A 17358-nucleotide genomic window follows, 5' to 3' on the forward strand; every position below is an offset into this window, starting at 1 on the left:
CTTTGAAATAAAGTGCACTGGTATTTTTCCTGTCCCTAACATTACACATTGCTCTAGCTGTATTCAAGTTTCATGAAGGGTAATTTGCATCCATCAACCATTTCAACAAAAGTGCTAATACATTACAAAATATGTATTTATGACCATTTAAAGCCTATGAAAAGTACAGAGGCACTGTGCAATATTATTAAAACACTGAATAGTTTAAGTAACTCCATGTTCATCCTTTCATGAAAGCTCACCTAACCCAAGGCATCAAAACAAAACAAAGTAAGTCAAAAGCCTAATGGAACAAAAAGCCATGCAGCATGAGCTGAACCTCATGAAACTCTGGCTCTGACAGCCAGTCGGGAGAGCAAATTCTAGGGTGTGCACCACAGGATGATCTGCTGTGGCTTTGCAGAATCAAGCCCCAGGTTCCCATAGGTCAGACACCCAGGAGGAATTCCACTATCACAAAGAGACAGAGGGGGGTGGCTCTTAAATAACTGGATTCCAGAGCAGGTAGGGTTTTTGTAGAGCTCTAATTTCATACCTGGAACAAAAGCATTAGCCAGGGGAAGGTTCAGAGCACAGGTTATGTAAAAACAACAAGGAGTCCGGTGGCACCTTAAAGACTAACATATTTATTTGGGCATAAGCTTTCGTGGGTAAAAAAACCTCACTTCTTCAGATGCAGGATACTGTTCACCATGCAGGTTATGTAGAATGCAGAAATAAAGTTAACTGTGTTTATTTTACACCACTGAGCACTTCGCCCGCACTCTGCCCACTATTCGCCTCATCTGAGGCTCCCCTGATGAGGGGATTTCAGAGTGCAAATACGTTTATATAAACCAAAACTATTAAATTTCTTTCATCCCTCCGAATTCTACAGGAGCCTGAATTAGGTAATAATGAGGATTACTGGACTGTGGTTATGGATTTATTATATTCAGTCCTGGACCAGGGACAGAGTTAAAGGAAAATTTCTCTCAAATTAAATGGGCACTTTATATATTAGAGAACCAGGAATCTAGGGCTGGCCAGAACACAAGCATTCTGGAGGGAAGGGGAAGACGACCCTGGAATAGCCAATAGCCCAGTGATTTGGGCACTCATCTGGGACATGGTAGACCTAGAGCCGGTCTCTCTCAATCTCTTCTGCTAGAGCTATTCCACTTTGTGTAAATACATACATATTTATTGGACCAGAGAGAAAGACTCTAGAGCCTGGTACCACTCATTTGGGATTGATGTTCTTGCTCTGAACCCAGCATAACTTGAACTCAGCTCTCCTATATCCAAGGTGAATGCCCTAACTACCATGCTATTCAGTATTCTGGGATGGCTCTCGCTCTTTCTCGCCTCCTGCCAAGATTCCACTCTGGGCCTGAGAAACCTTAAATAAAAGTATCATTGAAACAGATACATTTTCATGAGAAGTTTCGGTCCCAGCATAAAATGTTTAGTCAAAAAGGTCTCCCACAAGAATCTTGTTGCAGTGATTTATTGTAAAGCATTCATTTCTAAACCTGGTAGATATTTATATTCCAATAGCACTAACCAAAATTGGGACCCCAGTGTGCTAGGCATAGTGCAAACACATAGAAAGAGACAGTTCCTGGGTCCAAAGAGCTGACAGTGTAACTTAGGGCAAGATATGGCCGGTGGGGGTGGGGGGGGAGGAGTAGAAACAGGTAGTAGGTAAAGAGGAGGGATGAAACAATAGTGATAGGAGCATGAGGTCACAGACTTAGGTCTTTGTATAACTAGCAGGAGTCAAGTGAATTGCTACATTTGGATCCATAGAAAATCTGTATGTCAGTTTTGGAAAGTTCTAAAATGTATTAGTGCTACGCTATTTATTGCTCCTTTCACCTATGTCATTAAGACAACCAGCTTTACAGGGGGAGAGAAACAAAAATTCGGTCCAATTGTGACAAGCTAGGAAACTATCTGTATTATTTCTTATGAATATGATGTGTGGCTGTTTCCCTGTTCAATTTGTGTATGCATACAGTTAAATCAGACGAGGCTGTACCAGGGTTCTTGAGGGGCCAAGCAGGAAAGGTAAAACAATAACCCAGTATCTCTCAGGTAACCAAGCTTCAAGGGAATTAAAACAGCAAGGACTGGACCATTAATTGTGGGGAGAAGTTACCTAGCTGGCTCCATCCAGGCTAGGATGTTTTACTCTTCCTAAAGTTAAGCCTGGGATCAAAGGAGACCCTAAAAGATCAAAAGACCTGGACTAATTAAAAAGGTGCCCATGGCAGAAAGCGGTGGGAGGTGGGGGGTCGAGAACACTGGTCAGGATGTATCAGTGAAAAGGCGAGGCATCTGAACAGACACTCAGACAAAAGAAGAAGGCTGAAAGCCATGTAGACTGGTTCTCCCAACTCAAGCATGGGAAATAAGCCAGATCCTCCTGAGCTACAGGAGAGAAGTAATGCTTAGGTAAGGAAATAGGCATATAGGGGCTGGTCTTCACTACAGGGAGATCGATGCTGCTGCAATCGATGCAGCAGGGATCGATTTAGCAGGTCTAGGGAAGACCCACTAAATCAGCAGCAGTGTGCTCTCCAGTCAACCACAGTACTCCAGCTCTCTGAGAAGAGTGAGGAAAGTCAACCGGAGAGCATCTCTCATCGATGTAGTGCAGTGAAGACACTGGGGTAAGTCGACCTAAACTACGTCAACCCAAGCTATGTCATGAACAACATAGCTGGACTAACGAAACTTAGGTCAATTTACCCCCATAGAGAAGACAAGCCCTCGATTTCTTATTCTGCATCTACTTCTCCAAGTACTGCGTACCTTTTGGGCAAAATATATCACGCTTTGTTCTGAAGAAGTTGTTACTGTCTCGCTGCAATGTATGCCGGGTCCAACCCCAGTTAGACCCATTAGTCTTGGCTAGTACCCAGAAGGTGAAACTTGGAAACCCAGCCAAAGAGTGGTTGGATCATAGATCCCATCTCAAAGAAGCAGAAGCATGGAACGGTCACTTGAAAGCAGTGCACTCAGGAGACTGGAAGAGGGTGTCAGCAGGGGTTACCTACCCAGGGACTGTGACATCAACAATATTTTAAGACTTCAAAATACAGCCTCTCTAACATGTTTGACCTAAATTAAACATTCAATGGCCTGAGGAAAAATACATCCCTTATACCAGATTTCAACCAAATAATTCCATCAACCTCACTGAAGTTAGTCCAGATACACACTGGTGAAAATGAGATCAGAATCTGGTCCAGGCGTTTTAATAGCACTCATTTGGCATGACTGACATAACTCACCACTGTCTTTGTAGCAATAAAAATAAGGGATCATGTAACACAAGCACATAATTTTGCTGAGAATGATGATAGAATTCCCTTTTATTGCACTGGAATATATATATTAGGAGATAAGGTTAGCATATTGAAACATTGTCTATTCACATTCTACAGGCTAGAAAGTCAGATTTATACTAAGTGATGTTAGATCAGTACCAATTCTCTTTGATGATATTTATTCTAGAGGAGTGAAGTTAGAGAGAAAAGGGGGTAGAACTTCTAATAGAAAAAGACATAAAGGGGTTCTGCTTTCACTTCTTGAGAGAAGATCAAAGTGTTAACATAGATCAGCTATTCCACATTCCTCTGCTGTAGCCAAGCTAGTGAAAAAGGATTTGTTTCCCTTTGCATATCAGCTTTAAGGGGCGGTTGAGAGAGACACAAATACAGTCAGTTTTTTGGGAAAAGAGACATCATAAGGCCACCACTACACACTGTGCTGGCCCTATAAACTGGGACAAATTTCACCCAGTACATGTAACCAGTGCTCAGATATGGGGGGGAGGGACAAACAAGAAAAAAAGATGGTGAGTACTCACCTACTTGGCCCCACCCACTTTCCCCTCTTGCTTCAAATATAGGTAGGATATACTCACCTATACTTCCCTTTCCCTTATACCCTTCTTCACATACATACGGACTATGAATGCAGTTGCTTTCATCAAGGGTTTGTCTTCACAAATATCTGTTCATTGATTCACGGTTACAGGAAATAATCCTAACCCACAATCCTACAGCTCCTTCCAGTAACAGCAACAGCCAATTGAATATGGAAACATGTATTGTGACTGTAGCTTAATTATGTTTCCTGTGAGTTCTCCGATTGTTCCCTAGTAGCCGCACATACACTGATCTATTATAGAGGTCAGCAACCTTTCAGAAGTGGTGTGCCGAGTCTTCATTTATTCACTCTAATTTAAGGTTTCGCGTGCCAGTAATACATTTTAATGTTTTTGGAAGGTCTCTTCCTATAAATCTATAATATATAACTAAACTATTGTTGCATGTAAAATAAATAAGGTTCTTAAAATGTTTAAGAAGCTTCATTTAAAATTAAATTAAAATGCAGAGCCCCCAGGACCAGTGGCCAGGACCCAGGCAGCGTGAGTGCCACTGAAAATCAGCTCGCGTGCCACCTTTGGCAGGTGTGCCATTTGTTGCCTACCCCTGCCCTAGATCTATAGATGATGCTTTTCCTATTTGTATGCACAATATCGAACATGTACTCCTTGAATTATGTGAACTGCTGATAGGACACTTGACTTTCATAAGTACAAGTAAATAGAACTCCCTCCATGGGCTGAGACCAGTATTTGCATGAAAATATACAAGGACTCTATTTTGTAGATCTAGTGGGCGATTTTCAAAAGTGCTCCTTGCTGGCCCAACTTTGTACCTAAAAAAGTCAATGGTAAGACTTTCCTTTGGCGGGAGCGGAGTTAAACCAATGCTGAGTGCTTCTGAAAATCCTACTCGTGCAGGTTTGTGTATCTAAGCAGGTAGACTTTGTGTTCAATAACCATTCCAGGTTTGGACATCCATGGAGAAAGTCAATGAGGAAAAGACAAACCTACAATTACATATTCTAGCCACAATAATACTAACAAAATACATAATGTATGTTTAATAGAGTAAAGGCCAAAGCAAGTAATAATTTGCTACTTATGATAAATTGTTGTTATTTAATGACAGTTTCTTTTAGGCAACATAATGATAAATGCATAAATGCCTATTTAACTACAGGATGAATGCCTATAACCCAAAGACAAGAATGCATTAAATAACCCAGAGATTTATATATATATTTAAATTAATATAATTAATTTCCTGTTACTAACATTTATAACTAACAACTATAACTAATAGGAATATTTTACTAGATGAGGATTAATATTTTATTTGAAATCATGCCAAATGTATATTGTCTGTTAAAAAGAGTCCTGCTCCATTAGGGGGGGTTGTTTGTTTTTTTAGAGTTTGGCATTAATTACAGCAGTATAGCTTAATAAAAAAAGTTTCAAAGAAAATATTTTGACAAGGCAAGTTACAATAAAACATTGACATTCCATATTATATACTTTAAGGATCAGATTAATGTTCAAAAAACCTGGCTATGGATTCTGGCTTGCTGGTTGGGACGAACCCCTCCTCTATGTTAAAAAGGGTGACCACATTTCTAAATACTTATTACCTTTTTGGCACGTCTCTTGTGTATGTATTTAGTGTGGAACTTTTTCCATTAAAAGGGCAGTCCATATTTTACTACACCACAATTCCATAGGTGGTAAAGTCACATTTTTTCCAATAATGTCCAATGCAAAGTTTTGCTGCTAACAATAAAAAAAAAGTAATTTGTTGTTCTGTTTGAAATGTAGATACTTTACTAGATCATTATGTATGGAGATATGGGGGATCTCTAGAAAGCTGGCATTGTCTCATGAAATTAATCTCTTTAATAATTTCCTCCCACAACCATCTAATTTCTGGACACAACTACCACATGTGTAAGCATGTAACAAAAGTAATAGCAAAAATATAATGGAACCTAACTGGAGTCAGATGCAATATTTTCTAAAATTCAAATTCTGCCACACTTATGTTGAGCCAAGTAATGCTATTGACTTCAGTGGATAAGATTCAGAGACACTGGGTGAAACCCTGGTCCTATCTAATTCGGCGACAAACCTCTCATTGATTTCAGTAGAGTCAGGATTACACACGTACACTCAAACACAAATCCAGTAAACCCCTTAAATACTGTATTTAAATGTTACAGATGTTCTTATGTCGCATCAAGCGGACTTAAGCCTGTACTTAAATGTTCTGCTGTATCAGGGCCAGAATATGTGAGTAAAGGTGATAAAATCTTGCTCTAAATCGTTAAGCGATTTCAAGGGGCGGAAGTGAGGTCCAAATTTCTTCATTTGACTCATGACTCATTGTAATGAAGCCAGGATTTGTTCTCCAGAACCTTAATATACACAGCGAGTTGCTACTATGAGATGCTAAGCAGTCTTAACTTCCTCAATGGGAACCTCTCAGGAGGTGCTTAACACCTTGCAAGAATGGGCCTGTGGAGACAAATTAGGTTAAATAAATGAAGTGATGGAAACACATATTTAACAAGTGGAAGAGCCAAAATAGTGTTAAAGGGGGAAATTATGGCCCCACTGAAGTCAATGGGAGTTTTGTCACGGACTTCAGCTGTGCCAGGATTTCACCCAAAGTGAGGGGAGTTATAAAAATTCACAGCACTGAGAATATTTATGCTTTAGATTTATGTTAATAATTATGTTTAAAAATATCTGTTAAACACAGAACTGCAACTAAGGAGCCAGATTCTGATCTCGGTTATTTCAGTGTAAATCTGGGGTAACTATTGAAGTCAATGGAGTTCTCTCAGCTGGGCACTGTTTTTATCTGAAAATCAGACCCATTAAACACCAATGAAAGTTTTGATGGTGTATTTGGATACTTCAATACTTAAAAGAAAACAGTTACATTTTTTTTAAATAAAAAAGGGCCAAATTCTGACATAATTTCACCTCCAGGCAACTCCCTTTGATTGCAGCAGAAATTGCATGTGTGTAAGGGTAGAAACCTTCCCAAGGTTCTTTTTTCTACAACTTCTCACAGGGCAAAATTCTGCTCCCAGGATCCTCAGGGAGGATCTTCCTATATGCATCATCAACGTACTACACATATTCTGCACTCCACCCCGTGCAGAACTCTGTGATAGTAATAATTTGCACAAAGAATGAGCATAGAACATACAAAATAAATATACAATGCAGCAGAGAGATCCACAGTCCAGAAACAGGAGCAGACTAATTAATTGGCAAGAGTGGTACAATGGAGAGAGCAATATGAAATAAAATGGAGAAAAAAGTGGATGAAGTCAGTGTCAAGGAAGATAGAGGAAGGAGGAAGCAGAAGTCAATTAAGGGGAACTTGGAAAAAGCTGAAAGCCGAAAATACAGTGGAAATGAAGATAGATCAGAAAACACAAATTTAAAAAATCATTGTTTGATAATTTTTTTAAATATAATCAGATGGTATCAAGTATCAGAGGGGTAGCCGTGTTAGTCTGAATCTGTAAAAAGCAACAGAGGGTCCTGTGGCAACTTTGAGACTAACAGAAGTACTGGGAGCATAAGCTTTCGTGGGTAAGAACCTCACTTCTTCAGATGCAAGTAATGGAAATCTCCAGAGGCAGGTATATATCAGTGTGGAGTTAACGAGGTTAGTTCAATCAGGGAGGGTGAGGTGCTCTGCTAGCAGTTGAGGTGTGAACACCAAGGGAGGAGAAACTGTTTCTGTAGTTGGATAGCCATTCACAGTCTTTGTTTAATCCTGATCTGATGGTGTCAAATTCCTTCTGCAGTATAAATATTGGTGTACTTGGATAGGGATGATCAGGGAGAACATGTACTTAGGCCAGGGCCGGCTCTCTTGTTTTTGCCGCCCCAAGCAGCGCGCCGAATTGCCACCACGGACGGCGGCGGCAATTTGGCGGCAGCTTCTGTCTTCAGCCAGAAGACAGAAGCCGCCAAATTGCCACCGCAGGCAGCTGAACATAGAAGCTGCCGCCAAATTGCTGCCACCGCGGAAACGCACGTGCCGCCCTAACGAAACACGGGCTGCCCCCGCCGTCCACAGCGGCAATTCAGCGCGCTGCTTGGGGCGGCAAAAAACACACGGACTGCCGCCCCTTGCAGATTGCCGCCCCAAGCACCTGCTTGGAATGCCGGTGCCTGGAGCCGGCCCAGACCTAGGCACTTCCTCACCCCCAGAGATAGGCATTCAGGTCCTGACCGTGAAGTGAGCTCCATGTGTCCACACAGAACTTATTGCTGGTTTTGAACCTTCTTAGGTATTTATTTGGTGGTGGGGAAGAAAGAAAGTCTTTCAAATAATTGGGCTCCCTTTCTCTTTTACCTGCTGTGCCGCATGATAGGAAGGTAATTCACCGCTTCATCATGCGATGTCAAATCAGCTATTGGAAATTCTCAGCACTTTTTGCACTTTAACTTTGAACTCTTATCATACTAGCACAGTAGGAACACTTTCTATAGAGACTTTCTCTACATGGTAAATTTGATTGACTAAAGGAAAGAATAATCTACAAAAAAAAATCATATTTTTATTTACCAGACATTGTGATGAAGCATTTCATTGAAATTGCCAATTACACAATTGTTTTTACCTGCTGTAGGAAAACATGATCTTAGGAAGATGTAACTAAGGGTATGCCTACACTACAATCAAAGATTGCAATATGTGCAGACATAACTGAGCAAGTTTTCCTCTAGCTAGCTCCCACAACAATAGCAGTGAAGCCCCGGCAGCACGGGCGGAATGGTGCCAGGACTCTGGATACCAACTCAAGCAGCTAGCTCATACTACCTTGACTACAGTCACAGCCTTGATGTGTGTAGACACAGCAAAAGGCTATGGGCCCTGATTCTCCATTGGCTTGTACTTTGTGTCATTTAGACCAGGGTCAAGGGGATGTAAAATGCTACTCAGAACAGTAGCCTGGTGTATTCGGGTACATGACTACAGAAGTTGCAAGGCAATAAAGAACCAGTCTGTGTTTTGACTGCTTTCTACAGACTATTTATTTTAAGTTCTGTTTTGAATTATGTATTTCCACATGGTGAAATCTCTTTCAACACACATCTTTTGCCAATACATCATGTATTTCCACATGGTGTATTGGCAAAAGATGTGTGTTGAAAGAGATTTTTGCATTTGTTGTTCCAACAGGATGCCAATAACAGTTTCTCTCTTGCATCGTCAGTTAAGTCATTTGCACAACATTTGGACAGTAACTGTGGGGGGCTGGCTCTATCTGACATGGAGTCTGTCTGGTAAGCTGCCGGCGGAAGATGCACACGGAAAACCCCCAAAACCACAAGCTTGCAGGTATTCACTGACAGACAGCTAAGTACTCAATAACAACCCCTTATATGCCAACAATGGTAATGGGCCAGGGGAAAACAAACAGGGTTGGGGAATTCTGCAAGGAAATTAGAGGGCAATTATTGGACCGAGACCAGAACTGCCCATCTAGGAAGGGGGACCGCTGATGATTACAATAAAGCGGAAATGCAAAAGGCTCTCGATGCTCACTCCTCGGGATGTGGGGGAGGTGAACAGGTGGTATACCTATGCTTCTACAGAGTGTAGCTGAGCTTCTGCAACAATAAACACACAATAGTAAACAAAGACTCCAGTCTCGGTGTATTCCTGTGTGTCCCTTGGTCGTGTCTGAAGATACAGGATACCCTAATTGCGTGTCCGTCTGTCGTGTCCAAAGGCATACCCCAACAGTAACTGCTTTTCCTCACAAGCACAAAAACAACACTTAACCATCCCAAGATGTCCTAACGGAAAACTGGTGGCATGTCAGAAGGACAGAGTGCCTTCTGATCCTCCACATGCCTTTTATTAAAAAAATTGGGAAGCTTGCTCTGAGGGAAAAGCTGTGACAAATCTGACAAGCAGCTACTTTGACTAAATCAAGATGAAAGATTTTGCACACCTAGCAGACCTGCAAAAAAAAAAAAAAAAAAAAAGAGAAGGATCTGCCCCTTTGGTCTGAACTGATTTTTTACCAAATTGGGAATTTATAAGTAGCGGGGGAAAAGATACAAATTTCACACCTGAGAGAACAGCTTTTCCCATTTAACAGAAATATAAGCTGGCCTGGTATATCAGAGCGAAGTGGGAGAAAAGGCAAAGTTTATGTTCACTTTATTGCTGAATCACTTAGTTTTGATAAAAACCTTGCCTCTTATTTTATGGAGCTGGCAGTGCTCCTTTCACCAATGGGGAGAGAGTTTTGTGAGTATATGAGGATATAAAATAAAGATTGGATCGCTAATGAGATGTAATAGCCTCTCATATCTAGAGCGCTGGTCCAAATCCAGTGCAGGTTGATTACAACAGAGAATAAGCTCTTTGGTACTATACATGACATGAGCTGATGGTCTCAGCCCAGATCCTAGATAGATTTCTGCACTCACCACAGATCACCCACCACAACTGACACTGACTGATATCACTGTTAGAGAGACAATGTGGGTGAGGTAATATCTTTTATTGGACCAACTTCTGTGGACGAGAAAGACAACTGTTCCAGCCACACAGCTCTTCTTCAAGTCTGATTCATCGGCAGTCTCAGAAGAGAGGTCAGGGACTCAAAGGGCCACAGAGAGAGAATTACCCTTTTATTCCTATAGGTAGCACTCCCATAACAAGATCAAGGCACATTGGATGGGCATCATAGGGGGAATCTCCTACCTTTGCTGCCAGTGCAGTAATTAGACTGCGGGAAAGAGGAGTTCATTCAGTAAGGCTGTTATCCAGCTTCTTTCTCAAATATTAACTCACTTCTAAAAATGGAAAAGAAATAGTAGCAAAGGAAAAGCAGCACAATATTTGCATTAAAATTTTGTAAATATTACCCTAACTCTTGCAGTGTGCACTTTCAATGTGTGGTCAACATGACTCTGAATAGTGCGTACCGATAGCAAATTAGCAGCAACAGAAGTCTACTTATTGTGATTACAGAAGAGAATGTAGCTGGGACACTATGAAAACAGAGTGCTGAGTGATTGCAGGAGATGAAAGGAAGTCTTTTCAGTGCACAAAAGTAGAGAAGGAAAATAAATGAAAATAGTGGCATAGACTCTCCTGATCATACAGATATCAGGATGAATACGCTTCAGAAGTTATGCCCCAGATTTTCAAAATTAGTGAGTGATTTTTGGATGCCTCCATTCTTTGGGGTTCAACTTAAGCAGGCCTAATTTTCAGAAAGTGGCAAGCACCCAGAATCCAAAAGTTCATAATCTTTAAAGTGTCTCAGGATAGGCACCTAAAGTCACCAGTCACTTAACAATATTAGTGTTCTGCTTTGCTGGTCTTCTCCCCGGGGCTTACTGCCTGTAGGAAGATAGGTGTGGCAATCTGTCTGCATTCAATGTTTTTCATGACTTTGCTATCCAATACTGTATATTTTTGAACAAACAAAGATGAGGAAAACATGCTGGATATTTGCACAGAAAACACCCAGACATTATGACCATTTCTTTGCAGCCTGTCACATTTTACAAGAGCTGTAGGACAGGTGCCATTTGCCTCTAAACAGCTTTAGACAAGAGGCACTCACCAGGTAGCATTGCTTCAACAACGCTTTGAAGTATACAAAGCAATTAATGACATGCAGTGCTGGAGAAGACTGATGTGATGCTCTACAGCAGCATGTCTCAAACTGTGGGTCAGGACCCCAAAGTGGGTCGCGATCCCATTTTAATGGGGCTAGCATTAGACTCACTTGGGCCTGGAGCTGAAGATGAAGCCTGAAACCCATCGCCCAGGGTTGAAGCCGCTCGCGGTCATGTAGTAATTTTTGTTGGCACGAGGGGGTCATGGTACAATGAAGTTTGAGAACCTCTACTCTACAGTAACCACCTACTCAATTGAATTATGAAAAGTGAAGTGCACCAGCATGACTGGTTGTGGGTTTTGTTGGATTTTTTGTTTGTTTGTTTTAAAGAATTTAAGGACTTTTCACTCATGAAAGGTGATGGACTGACAATAACTGACCTACGTTGCTAGTGCTTCACAATTTGTGCATTTACACCCAAGCTTAAAAGTGAGCATAAAATGCTACTGTTTCTGATGTGGTTTGATATTCAATGAGATGCGTACCTAGCTCCCTTAAGCTTCTTTGAACATTCCATTCTAGATCTAAAAATCTACAGTAGGATGCTAGGTATAACAGATCACTTCCTAAGATGACTTTAGTTAAGCCATTGCAATGTCTATGCTTACCTCAGGCCTAACGCACCTACATGAAGTGATCAGATTTTCAAGTATTCTCAACATCCACCTCCTCCTGTTGAAAACAACGGTTGATGAGCATTTGAAAATCTGCCCATTCAAGTTCTAAGAGGACCCATTTAACTTCATTTTCACACTGTAGAATTGTTTGAATGTAGAACGGTCAATGAAGCCTGCAAACAAATTGAAGCAACAGGTCTTCTTCATCTTCATACTCTCTGGCAAGTCAAGTGTAAAAGTACAATTAGGCAGGCCCACAAAGAATTTGAAAAGCAACTAGCAAAAGACAAAAAACTAACAGCATTTTTTTTCGGTACATCAGAAGCCTGCTAAACAGTCAGTGGTGCCATTGGACAATGAAGGTACTAAAGGAGCACTAAACGAAGACAAAACTGTTGCAGAAAAGCTAAATGAATTCTTTGCATCAGTCTTCACGCTGAGACCTTCTTTCTAGGTGACACATCTGAGGAACTGTCCCAGATTGAGGTGTCAATCGAGGTTTTGCAACAAACTGATAAACCAAACGGTAATAAGTCACCAGGACCAGATGGTATTCACCCAAGAATTCTGAAGGAACTCAAATATGTAATTAAAAAAAACCTAACAACTGTGGTATATAACCTATTACTTAAATCAACTTTTGTACCAGATGACTGGATGATAGCTAATGTAATGTTAATTTTTAAAACAGATGCTCCAGAGCTGATCCTGGGAATTACAGGCTGGTAAGCCTAACTTCAGTCCCAGGAAAATTGGTTGAAACTATAGTAAAGAACAGAATTATTAGACACATAGATGAACACAATATATTGGGGAAGAGTCAACATGGCTTTTGTAAAGGGAAATCAGGCAGCATCAACAATCTATTACAATTCTTTGAGGGAATCAACAAGCATGTGGACATACTGAATTGTGGGACTTTCAAAAAGCCTTTGAGAAGGTCCCATGCCAAAGGCTCTTAATCAAAGTAAGCAGTCCTGCTTTAAGAGGGGAGGTCTTATCATTGAGGAGTCACTAACCAGATAGGAAACAAATGGTAAAAATCAATGGTCAGTATTCACAATGGAAAGTGGTAAATAGCAGGATCCCCCAAGAATCTGTACTTGGACCTGTGTTGATCAACATATTCATAAATGATTTGGAAAAGGTAGTGAACAGTGAGGTGGCAAAGTTTGCAGTCAATAATAAATTACTCAAGATAGTGAAGTCCAAAGCTGACTGTGAAAAGTTACAAAGCAATCTCACAAAATTGTGTGACTGTGCAACAAAATAGCAGATGAAATTCAAAGTAATGTGTGCACATTGGAAACATTCATCCCAGCTATACATACAAAATGAAAAAAAATCTTGGAGTCATTGTGGAGAGTTCTCTGAAAACATCTGATCAATGAACAGCGGGAGTCAAAACAGCTAACAATGTTAGGATTGGAAAAGGCTCAGGAAAGGGCAACAAAAATGATTAGGGATATGGAACAGTTACCATAGGAGAAGAGAGTGGACTGTTCAGCTTAGAAAAGAGCCAACTAAGGGGGGAGATGTGATAGAGGTCTATAAAATCATGAATGGTATGGAGATAGTGAATAAGGAAGTTTTATTTAACCTTTCAGATAACACAAGGACCAGGGACCAAGAAAATTAATAGACAGCAGGTTTAAAACAAACATAAGGATGTACTTCTTCATACGACACAAAGGCAACCTGTGAAACTTGTTTCAAGGGGATGTTGTAAAGACCAAACGTATAACTGGGTTCAGAAAAGAAGTAGATAGCTATTGATGGACATATCCTCCATGAATGTATCAGCCAAGATGGTTAGGGCTGCAGTCCCATACTCTGGGTGTCCCTAAACTCTGACAGCCAGAAGCTGGGACTGGACAAAAGGAAATGGATCACTCAGTAAATGCCCCGTTTTGTTCATTCCCTATGAATCACCTGACACTGGGCAGTCGGAAGACAGGATGTGGTCTGACTTAGTATGGCCATTCTTATGTTCTCATTAAGTAGAATATTGCTGCATTTTAAGATAAAAGACACAGTGACAATTAAAGTATTAAAACAGAATGTTAACGCATTCTGAAGAAATAGTTTTGGTTTTTAAGAAAAAAAAGTGTAAGGTAGAAAATGAATGTTCTGAGCCAATAAACAGATAACACTTTATTTGTGGCACACTGTATTTAACCCAGCAGGTTACAGCTATAATCATTTCTTACTGACGTTGCTGAAGAAAAATTCTCAGCGCAGTAAAAAATACTGGATGACAGAGAGACTGCATGTGGTTTATTTTTCTAAGTTTGTCAAAGATTTTTTTTTTCCTTTTCAACAAAACCTCAAAGGAATCACCAGGAGACCTACAGAGAAGTTAGCTTTATTCAGAACTATTTTTACTTTAATATTAAAAAAAAAAATCTAAAACTAATAGTACCTGATGCATAGTCCATTGAGAAGAAAGAATCCCATTAATCTTAATGGGCACTGCGTCAGGCACACAGTAAAGAAAACAAGGACATTACCTAATCCAGAAATTCTTACAATGATACAGTTACTGATATTCATGTATCCCAAAAGAAGGCGAAAAATGTCATTTATATACTGATTAGGGCATGGGTTGTGTTTTGCTATATATTTGTACAGGACCTAACAGTTTGTCCTGAATGGTAGTTGTGGCCTTCAGAAGCCACTGAAACACAAATTAATAAAAGTAATAACAGAAATAGCACATAGGAAAAGATAATTTAAATGTATTTTAAAATCTGTGCATTTTGTTGCTACACTTTGAATCAGGCATAGTAAGTGTTGGAGAGACAACATTTGGTTATAGGGAGCTGAATTTTATCCCTGGTATAATTCTAGTAGACAATCTGTTTATTGAAAGCTGTGTTCTGGCTGCCAATCCAGGCAACAGCTCTAAGTTAATGGGAGCTGGAGCTAAATCTACAGCCTGAATTTTTCCATAATATCTTCACATTCATCTGAAAATAAATCAGTAATCCACAAAGTACAATTTTATCAGGTTAGCCATTTTTCCTGATTTCAGAATATCTAACAGTAGGTTATGATGTCCTCAGATTTGTTAGGTACTGAAACTTAGTAAAAAAAAATATATATATTGCGTATACCATTTTTTATCTTTATTCTCTAGCTAGAAGATTAACAATACGTAGTATTCAATATCAGAGTTCTGAAATTAAACCTACATGGATCGTTCTGTGATTAGTCACAAAAGACAATTTTTGTTTTCCAGCTGGATAAGAATAACCCTTACAATCAGTAACAGGACTTCAAGACAACACTGGCACTGTGAATCTTTCAGGTAAGAGAGCAGATAAACAGGGCAAGGCAAATGTTAAAAAGCAGGGTTCTCAGAAATGCTCACCATTGGCTCAACTCTGCTCCCGTTGAAGGTAATCACATTGATATCAATGACAGAGGTACTGAGCGCTTTTGAAAATCCCACCCAGAGAGCCTTTCCCTTTATGGGCCACATCAGCTTTCCCCACGGCACTGTTTCTAGAAATAAGAACGTATTAGCTGGGTGAAGAGATTAAATTTAATTTTTCTCTCATTACAGTCACACAAACTGATACTGGATAGATGCACAGTCCTAGTTGCAAAGAGTGCAATCAACTCATTGTCAGTCTCATCGCCTCTGGGAACTCTTCTCTGCAGCTGCTTTAGACAGTGTCCTTGTTCATATATTTTATACTACTTCCAGTGCAGAGAGATTTGAGATTTGCTAGTTGTGACTGCTCGTATGTGGAGACTTAAAATTAGTTTGGTGTGAGCATTCCTGTGAGTACACCTCGGCTACTCAAATGCTTGCAGAAAGTGAACACACGCACAAAAATGGTGAGAGCAATGATGAAGCCAATTTATTCACAACACTCAGGAAGTTCTCTTGTGGTGTTCACCCAGCTGTGCATTTATCCGTCTCAATGGGAATCTTGCCTACTGCAGGAGTGAAGGAGTCCAGAGGGAAGGAAAAGGGTAACAAGAAGGATAGAATGGAGACAGAAATCCGCAAAGGAGGGAAAACAAAGCTGAAAGTGAAACATGAGAGTCCAAAAATGTGAACTCGCATATAAACTCCATTTATAATTAGATTGAAAGTCTCACATGGTTTCAGTTCATTTCAGGGTTCAAACTGCAATTCCACTTAGGTATATCTCCATATATTTATAATCTATCTCATAGAACTGGAAAGGACCTTGAAAGGTCATTTAGTCTAGTCCCCTGCCTTTAATAGCAGGACCAAGTACTGTCCCTGACAGTTGGTTTTTTTTTTTTTAGCCCCAGCTCCCTAAATGGCCCCCTCAAGGACTGAACTCACAACCCTGGTTTTAGCAGCCAATGCTCAAACCACTGAGCTATCCCTCCCCCCAATGGTGGCCTGCAGAAAAAAATAAGAGAATGCCACTTAACACTTTCACCTAATTAAAAATATCACCTTGAATGAAAGTGCCAATTGGTTATCAACCCCAACCAATGTACACTATAGTATAGTGCAGGGGTAGGCAACCTATGGCACGTGTGCCAAAGGTGGCACGCAAGCTGATTTTCAGTGGCACTCGCATTGCCCGGGTCCTGGCCACCGCCCAGGGGGCTCTGCATTTTAATTTAATGTTTAAGAAGCTTCTTAAACATTTTAAAAACCTTATTTACTTTACATACAACAATCGTTTAGTTATATATTATAGACTTATAGAAAGAGACCTTCTAAAAACATTAAAATGTATTACTGGCACGCAAAACCTGAATTTAGAGTGAATAAATGAAGACTCGGCACACCACTTCTGAAAGGTTGCCTACCCCTGGTATAGTGGCACCTGAGAAAAGGAAGTGTTTCTGTACATTGATACTGCATCAGCAGTAGATCCATGGAAATGCTAGTGTAATTTGGATTCTGTTCATGTCAAGGTATTTTAAAGCCTAAATGGTACGTAATAAATACAAAGAATCTCAAATAAGGGTTCAGTGTGAACACAGCATTGAAATTTCTCTTTGCACTGCAAGTACTGTAGAGAAAGTTAATACATCCTACAATATGGATCAATCTGTTACATAATGAACATGATAAAATTGTGGCAATCTATTCAGTTCCTGCTTTACAGTTTTCCCTCTGACATTAAGAGGCCCAATGGGATTTTGCCTGAACAGAGAGGATTGGACCTCATAATGATAATTTCCT

The sequence above is a fragment of the Trachemys scripta genome, chromosome 6 (assembly GCF_013100865.1).
Source record: "Trachemys scripta elegans isolate TJP31775 chromosome 6, CAS_Tse_1.0, whole genome shotgun sequence".
Taxonomy (NCBI): Eukaryota; Metazoa; Chordata; order Testudines; family Emydidae; genus Trachemys; species Trachemys scripta.